The following is a 10,000-nucleotide window of genomic DNA, read 5'->3' on the forward strand; positions in this document are numbered from 1 at the left end:
CTCACTCTTACTTCCTGTTTCTGTTGTGCCTGTAATTCAAAGGGTCAGCTTTGTTACACTGTGTCACGCTGAATGTCCCCGAGAACTACGTTAAGGGTACACGTGTCTGTGGAGTGCTCAGCCACTTGCACGTTAATTTCACGAGCAGGCTGTTCCGTTGATCGGATCAACTGGAACCCTCGACGTCGTAAGCGACGGAGTTCCAACAACAGTACCCTGGATCTAGTACTCTCATCCGGTACCCGGTACCAGTACTCGGTACCAAACCTGTCTCACCCTGGATAAGAGGAAAAGCGAGTCAGTAAACGAGCCTCTCCGTGGTTGCATATGTTCAATCTCTTTCTCTCTCCACCTCTCTCTCTCTGTCTTTGTCTCTGTCTGTCTTTGTCTTTGTCTGTCTGTGTTTCTCCCTCACCCTCTCTGTTTCTGCGTCTCTCTCCGTCTGTCTCTCTATCTCTGCCTCTGTCTGTCTGTCTTTACCTCTCTCTCTACCCCTCTCTCTTTTACATATCACAGGCTTTAAAAACTTTCTAGTTTTGGCACACGGCCAGCAATTTTGATGTCAGGGGTCAAGTACCGGGGCCGATTACATCAACCCCAGTACTTAACTGGTACATATTCTGTCCACCCCGAGAGGATGAAAGGCAAAAGCCCGGATCACTCTGCCACCCCACAAGGGATAGCAAAGTGCCCTCTTCCAGTTTCTTTCCTTCTGCTTAGAGAAACAACAATAACAATAATCCTTTCTACTATAGCTAAGGCCTAAAATTTGGGTGGGAGGGGTTAAGTCGATTATATGGCCCCTTTGTACTCCGCTGGTACTTTATTTTATCGACCCTGTAAGGATGAAAGGCAAAGTTTGACCTCGATCAGATTTGAACATAAATAGCCAGAAAAACTACCAGAAAACATTCTTTTCCAATGCTCTAAAGGATTTGCCAACCCACTGCTTCTAACCTGATGTGATGCAATAATAATAATAATAATAATAATAATAATAATAATGATGATGATGATGATGATGATGATGATGATGATGATGATGATGATGATATCTGCCGTTTTTCCATATTGATGATGATAGTGTGTCCAGCGTCGAAGGTCATCACCAAGAGGCATACACCTTAATGCAGCATAAAAAACACTCCACAACTCTAATTACACACCAGAAATAATTAACTTGGATAAAAGCCAGAGACAGGCTCAGTGAGTAATTGGTACTTAGTTTATCGACCCCGAAAGGATGAAAGGCCACCACCACAACCACCATCGCCGCCACCGCCGCCACCGCCGCCACCACAACCACCACCACCACCACCACCGCCGCCGCCGCTGCCACTATCACCACCACAACCACCGTCGCTACCACCAGCACCCCCTCCACCATCAGCACCCCTACCCACCACCACCATCAGAATCACCAGATGCACCACCTAATGCCAATAAGAACCACCACCATCAACACCACCACCATCAACACCACCACCACCACCACCACCACCACCAACACCACCTAACGCCAATAAATACAGTACCAGCGGTAGGTTCGGCCATAAAAAAAGGACAAGTCACCCCGGGGCCAATCAACAGCCAACAAAAGTCCATATTCTTAAGATTTTTTTTTGAAACACGAAGATAAATGTCGGAAATTCTAGCAGCGGGAAGTTTAATCCTCAGCGATTCCTTAAATTTTCTTTTTCTTAACATATATTTATTTTTTCTATTTTTTATGTATTTTCAACTTTCATTTAACTTTCTCGGAGTTAATTCTTCGCAGCTTTTAAAATATTTACGTATTTCGAAAAATCTTTTAAAGAAATGTCTTGGCTATTAAGAACTAAATTAAATAAAACACTTGGACGCTTTTGACGGAAATTCGTAGTCATATTAGTTGTAATGGTTGCTGGCAGATGGCGCTGGTGATAGTGGTACTATAAGAATTGTTGTTGATGTTGTTGTAACTGCAGCGGTTTATTTCAGTGATTTGCTGTTTGTGCTATTAAATATTTTCTTAATAAAACTGAGTTTTGTTTTTTTGTGTTTTGTTGCTATCACGCTTCTTCTTTCCGTTTTACTTGGTCTTGGTATTCGCTTCTTTTTTCTAAAAGCACTTTCTAATTCTGCCATTGTATTTTGATCGTCATTAGACTGTGGCCATGCTGGAGCACCACTTTGAACAATTTGTAGTCGAATGAATCAACTTCAGTACTTATTCTTTTTTAAAGCCTGGTACTTATTCTATCAATCTCCATTGCCGGACCGCTAGGTTACGGAGACGTAAAAACACCAACACCGGTTGTCAAGCGGCGGTGGGGGATAAAAACAGACACATAGATATACGTACGCACACGCACAAGCACATACATATATACATATATACAACGGGTTTCTTTCGGTTTCCGTCTACCAAATCCACTCATAAGGCTTTGGTCGACCCGAAGCTATAGTAGAAGACACACGCCCAATGAGCCACGCAGTGGGACTGAACCTTGGACCATGTGGTTGGGAAGCAAGCTTCTTTCCACACCGCCACGCCTTACATACATACTAAATATATAATGCATTTATATGATATTCTTTTCTACTCTAGGTACAAGGCCCGAAATTTCGGAGGAGGAGGGGCAGTCGACTAGATCGACCCCAGTACACAACTGGTACTTAATTTATCGAGCCCGAAAGGATGAAAGGCAAAGTCGACCTCGACGGAATTTGAACTCAGAACGTAAAGACAGACGAAATACCTATTTCTTTACTGCCCACAAGGGGCTACACACAGAGGGGACAAACAAGGACAGACAAACGGATTAGATCGATTATATCGACCCCAGTGCGTAACTGGTACTTAATTTATCGACCCCGAAAGGATGAATGGCAAGGTCGACCTTGGCGGAATTTGAACTCAGAACGTTACGGCAGACGAAATACCGCTAAGCATTTCGCCTGGCGGGGTAACGTTTCTGCCAGCTCGCTGCCTTGATATTACAAATATAATAAATATATATTTTGCAAATATAATACATATATGTTACATGTATAATGCACGTGTTATACAAAAACACCCGGTGGACTGTGGCAGTTTGTAAAATAGAAATAAAATGCAAAACTTTATTCTTTCTGTGCGGTCCAGTACCAAATGATGCACGGCGCGGCATTGGTCCGCAGCCCGGTGGTTGGCAGACCCCTGGTTTAAAGGACATTTCACATTTCTATTACTGGCAGGGTCGAGAGATCAGTCATGTGACTCCATCGTTGACTTGTCAGACTTGTGGTAGCGACAGAAGACATCTTAATTGTTCATTCAAGATTGTGTAACTACAAATAGCCGTCTGGAAAATGATTACAGATTACAAATAACATATTCACGGAATCAACGAAATCACAGCGACCACAACAGCAGCAAATACATAAGGTTTGTATATGAATTAACTATAATTAACTAATTAATTATTCATGTAATCAACTAAACTCTTGCTACTGTTAACGAGGGACTTGTGATGTGATTGATGACAATATTGTATGATCTGTTTTTGTAGAAACTATTCAATTGCTATTATTACGATGTTTTTCTTATTCAAAACGTCTTCTTACGATAGCCTTCCCGTTCATTTATTCAGAAAAGATATGTAAATGGACGCATACACGCATACACCTATGCACGCGTGCAAGCATACACATACACGCATGCACAGATGCATGCACACACATATACAGACACGAATTTACACATACACATACACACACACACAGACATCATTATGTATGAATGTATGCATATGCAAATCTATTATACATGCATACACACCTCACATGTATGTGTAAGTAGTTTATACTTAAAACGTTTATGGGTATGTATGTCTACATACATACATATATACTTACACACAAACATATATATATATATATATATACAAATATATATATATGCAGACACACACGTATATACATGTGTATATATGTATATATATATATATATATATATATATATATATATATATATATATATATATATATATATATATATTTATATATATATTTATATATATACATACATACACATATACACACACGCATATATATATATATATGTATATATATATACACATGCAAAAATACATTTTCTCGAATCTACATACATCCTCATGCAGACGAATGTTTGCATATCAATGCGTGTACATATATATATATATATATAGATAGATAGATACATACATACATACATACACACAGACACATATACAGATATACATAATCAATACATACAGACATACACAATACAGACATACATATTTATACATATATTTATATATATATATGTATATATACATATCTATATATATCTATATAATCTTATATATATGTATATATGTGTGTATGTATATATGTGCGTATTTATAAGTATGCCTGTATGTATATATATATATATATATATATATATATATCCACCCTCATGTTCTCTCTGTCTGTCTGTCTCTCTCTCACACATACACTTATATATGTAGTCGGATAAGCAAAACCGGAGTATATAAATTACTCATGAGACGAAATCCAGGAACCACTTCGGGTAATTGGTTGTGTCACTTCAATTCTATATGCCTCAATTCAGTTATTTATGGAGGATAATCACATAACATATAAGCTAAAAGAATGACCATTGAAGGGTGCATTTGATCGAGAAATATCTCGAAAGTTCTCACAGCTGCACTATTGTAAGGATTCATTCAGAATCTACCGTTTGATACAACCTTCTTTTTATAAACAAGAAAGACAATACGAATGAACGCTGTTAAAGAGCCTTCATCTATGAATGTAGATCAGTGGTTCTTAACCATTCTTTGCCCATTGACCCCTTTGAGTCCCAAAACCAATTGGTGTTTAAAATCTATTTTTATTGATGCTTTTTTCAAAATTCCTATTTTTGCCACTCGTTCACACGTGAGGGCTTGCAATTGACATTGTCAAAGAGAACACGTTTCAATGCCCCGAAACATGTTGAATTACGTAAAATTTTAGAGAGAGAAATCTCTAAAATTCTTGTAATACATAAGTACGTCCAGGGCAAACCTTTTCATGGGCATTTAAAATATTACTGTAGATCCCCACTTTACTATTTGCTTGCGTGGACCCTCCAAAATTTTATATCGACCCCAGGGGTCATACGGCTGGGAATCACTGGTGTAGAATAGTTAGCTAATGTGTGAACTACGCTCACACCGTTATATGTAGAAATTGTGATGATATTTGGTTGACAACTGATGAGGGACTAAGCATATCTGCATCCATTGTGTGTGTGTGTTCCTTTTCTCTTCCTTTTCCGCATATTCCTTTGTCGTCCCCCTGTGCCAAAATATAGGCGCGGGAGTAGCTGTGTGGTGAGAGGTTTGCTTCCTAACCACATGATTCTGGGTTCAGTCTTACTACGCGGTATCTGGGGAAAGCATCATCTACTATAGCCCCAGGCCGAACAAAGCTTTGTGAATGGATTTGGTGGACGTTAACTGAAAGAATCCTTCATGTGTGTGTGTGTGCGTATGTACACATGCATACGCGTGTGTACATACACCTGTGTGTACATACGCGTGTGTGCGTATGTATACATGTGTGTGTTTGTTCCCAACAACCGCTTGACAACCGGTGTTGGTTTGTTTACGTCTTCTTAACATTAGCGGTTCTGCAAAAGAAACCGAGAGAATGAGTACCAGATTTAAAAACAATGAGTATTAGAGTCGAATGCGTACGAGAAAAAAAAAGAGAGAAAGAGAGTGCGAGAAAGAAAGTACGTACGAGAGAAAGAGTATGAGAGAGAGAGAGAGAGAGAGATAAGTGCGTACGAGAGAAAGAGTAAAAGAGAGTAGGGAGAGTGTGGACTGTACCAACAAATGGCCAATTTTATATTTATAGCTGAGCAGAATGATCAATGTGGAATGAAATCTTTGATCAAGGACACGACGCGACTCATGGTACAGGAATCGAACCCACGACCTTATGCTCATGAGCCCAACACCCTAACCACTAAGCCACTTACACACACACACACACACACACACACACACACACACACACACACACACACACACATTTTAAATCTAGGATGCCGCCTGGGTCCAGAATTTGAAACCCCGATTTTTGGATAATGAGTCGAACACCCCAACCGCTTATCTACATGCCTTCGACTCTATTCATAATAAGAACAACTTTTCTCATTAGCTTCATCATCCCCATATCATTATCAGAAAAATAATACTGTTTCTAATCCCACGAGGCCTATGTACCCAATATGGCTGCAGTCCAATCACTGGAGCAATTGAACGAATAACACATTATCTCAAGGGTGACGTAATTGTTTCAAAAACCCAAAATGGTCTGACACTGTGAATGTCTATTCTATTAGGATGTTAGCTTAACCACCCGCATTGTCAGCTAATGTATTTTAAACCAGCAGATCTACCCGTCTAACTTCTCCGTAACTATAGCTCTGAGCCCAAAACAGCCATTAAGACGGCGAGAATCCATCTTGTCGTGCCGAACGGAACACATCTGAGAGTTTCCGGTGTCCGGAAGTTAAAGATGTACGTCTGTTTATTCGTGGCAAACATACCAGTAACTCCACCGAGCTTACTGTTAACTCCCTTATTATCTTCATTACCAACGCCGACGAGAAACGTCATCACGCAAAGGTAGTCTCTACTACCAGCACCGCCGCCACCATTCAGTTGTAACACAATGACCGCCAACACCACCCGGAAATTTTACGATTTGATCGTCTTCAAATGTTATGTTTGTGTGTTTGAAGGCATAAAAGTTTGTAATGAGTGCGTATGTACGCATCTCTGTACTTAGATATGTACGTACCTACGTATGTATGTATGTATGTATGTATATATGCATGTATGTTTGTTTGTAAGTATGTATGCATGTATGTATGCATGTATGTATGTATGTATGTATGTATGTATGTATGTATGTATGCATAAATGTATGCCTGTAGATATTTATATATGTCAATATGCATGTATGTATTGATAGACAGATAAATTGATAGGTAGATAGATTGATAAAGATACATAGATAGATTGATTGATAGATAGATTGATCGATAGATAGATAGTATGATAGATAGATAGATAGATAGATAGATAAATAGATAGATAGATAGATAGATAGATCAATAGATAGATAGACAGAGATATAGACAGATTGATAGATAGATAAATAGATAAATAGATAGATAGATAGATAGATAGATAGACAGACAGATATATATATATATATATATATATATATATATATATATATATATATATAGATTGATAGATATACATATTCATATATAACTGTGCATATACAGCATATATAATACGATATGTATGTGCAAGTGTGTATATGTACATGGTAGCATATGTGTATGTGTGTGTGTGTTTCTCTCAAAACCTACCTTTCATTCTTTCTTCGATGATGCAAAGGAACACCTCTCCCCTACCAAGACACCCTGGCACCCAGCAACCTTCTTAAGTACAAATCAGTAATTGCTTTACACACACACACACACACACACACACACACACTCACACACACATGTATACACATGTATATATGCACACACACATATAAACATATATATATGTATATATATATATATATATATGTATATATACACACACGCAAATATACATATATATATCCGTTATACAAGTCAATGACTCGTTGACACGAGAAGGTGCAAGACATATTGGTGGACATCGACACGGATGAGTGCCTTTATAGTCGCTATGGAATACACATACACGCACTACACACGCGCACACTCTCATTCTCTCTCTGTCTCATGGACACAGAAAGATATCTATCTATCTATCTATCTATCTATCTATCTATCTATCTATCTGTCACACGGAAACTGAAAGAACACCGTCGAATATATATATATATATACACACACACACACACACACATATATATATATATATATATATATATATATATATATATATATATATATATATATATATATATGTATATGTATGTCTGAGTATATGTTTGTGTTTCTGTGTTTGTCCCCACAGCATCGCTTGACAACCGATGCTGGTGTGTTTACGTCCCCGAAACTTAGCGGTTCAGCAAAAGAGGCCGATAGAATAAGTACTAGGCTTACCAAGAATAAGTCCTGGGTTCGCTTTGCTCGACTAAAGGCGGTGCTCCAGCATGCCCGCAGTCAAATGACTGTAAGAATCCAATACAGCTGTAAGAGTTCATTAATTAATTAATTCACTTTACGCTAATGAAATATTCTGAATGACCTGATGTACTCGTCCTGCCTTCTGCGGCCATGCTGGAGCACCGCCTTTAGTAGGGCTGCTTTTATGCTCAGTCATAATGAAAAGAATTTTACATTAACCTGAACGATTACGTCACACTTTTGTAGCGTACAAATTTATTATTCTTTAACAAAAATAGTATTGATAGTGAGTTCGAAGTTTCGGCCTGGTAAGCCATCACCCAACGATGGCTTAGCCTCTCAGACTTCAGACACACTATCAATACTATTCTTGTTAGAGAATAATATATATAAATATAAATGAGTAACAGTAGAGGTACAGGTGTCAAGCCATTACGGCCGTTTCGAATGACACCTTTAATTGAATAATAAAAACATTACACCACTTAGCTTTCTTTTTTCCTCTTTATCCTTCATTCCCTATCCCTCCCCTCCTAATCACTGCCCTCTGCGTTGTGTGTGTGTGTGTGTGTGTGTGTGTGTGTGTGTATTTAGATAGACAGACAGACAGATAAATAGATTGATAGATAGATAATTAGATGGGTAGCTAGCTAGCTAGATGGAGAGATAGATAAATTGATAGATAAATATCAGCGATAAAAATCCAGTGAAATCCGTAAAAGTAGAGTCAGTAGATCCAGTGGCAATCTGGGTGGAGTGCTGGTATGCAGATGAGGAGAGGTGTTGGAAGTTCGTGAAGTGGTTCAGAAATGCAAGTCCAAAGAGCAGGAAGTTCAGGTAGGATCAACCTGGAGTAACCCATGCTGGACCGCTGAAATCTACAAGTTTGTTTCATTCTCTCTCTGTTTATTTTCTCTTATTCCTTTCTGTTTAAGAGCGTAGGTTCGAAACGTAAAATACTTTTTCATCTCCCTGAACGTCAAACTAAAACACTTGCTTGTTGTTCATACACCTGTCTTCATCTTTTGTTTTTCTATAAATGTCAACTAGATAGACAGATAAATAGACAAATAGATAATAGATATATAGATGTATAGATAGATATATAGATAGATAAATAGATAAATGGAAGGCTGTATGAACCGCTAGATATTTCGATAAATAGATATACAGATAGACAGATAGTTAGATGGATAAATGGTTAAATAAATTAATAGATAGATTGAAAGAGATAGAGAAATATGGATAAAGAAAGAAGAAATGAGTGAGAGTGTGCACGCGGAAGAGAGAGAAAGAAAGAGATAGAGATTGAGAAGAGAGAGAGAGAGAGAGAGAGAGAGAGATAAAGAGGGAGAGAGAGAGAGAGAGGGGGAGAGGTAAAGGGTGAGAGAGAAGAAGAGAAACGATGAAATGGAGAATGTGAAGAGCCAAATGCGCGATTCACAAACCAGGTGTGAACGACATGTAGTGCTGCTAATGGTGTCATTATGTACTTCCGGTGTGTAAATTCCGGTCGGAACTGAATGAGTGCGCATGTGTGTCACACACATTATGAAGGGCCAGGCTTGATTGGCGGCGGCATTATTTGCTCGGACATTGTGTTAGATACGGTTCAGCGCTCACGTGGCCAACTCCTCATCCTCCTCTTCATACCTCCACCTCACACCAACTGGACGGCAGCATCTGTGATGGATTCTCCTAATATCCACATTGAGAGCATTAGCAATTATGGCTGCGTTCACCACCACCACCACCACCACCACCACCACCACCACCACCACCACCACCACCACTATCTCGCTTATAGGTGCAAATGCAAGCTGCTGT

The 10,000-nt window shown here is 38.9% G+C and overlaps 1 long non-coding RNA gene across 1 annotated transcript in view; it reads left to right on the forward strand.

Moving 5' to 3' along the window:
• Positions 1 to 10,000, forward strand: part of LOC106877267 (uncharacterized) — an 83,943-nt gene that overhangs the window by 29,219 nt on the left and 44,724 nt on the right. The window contains exon 2 of the long non-coding RNA XR_001410364.3: positions 3,220 to 3,409. This is a non-coding gene — a long non-coding RNA (uncharacterized LOC106877267). The remainder of the gene's footprint in view (positions 1 to 3,219; positions 3,410 to 10,000) is intronic.

The sequence above is a fragment of the Octopus bimaculoides genome, chromosome 25 (genome assembly GCF_046866305.1).
Source record: "Octopus bimaculoides isolate indiv1 chromosome 25, ASM4686630v1, whole genome shotgun sequence".
Taxonomy (NCBI): domain Eukaryota; kingdom Metazoa; phylum Mollusca; class Cephalopoda; order Octopoda; family Octopodidae; genus Octopus; species Octopus bimaculoides.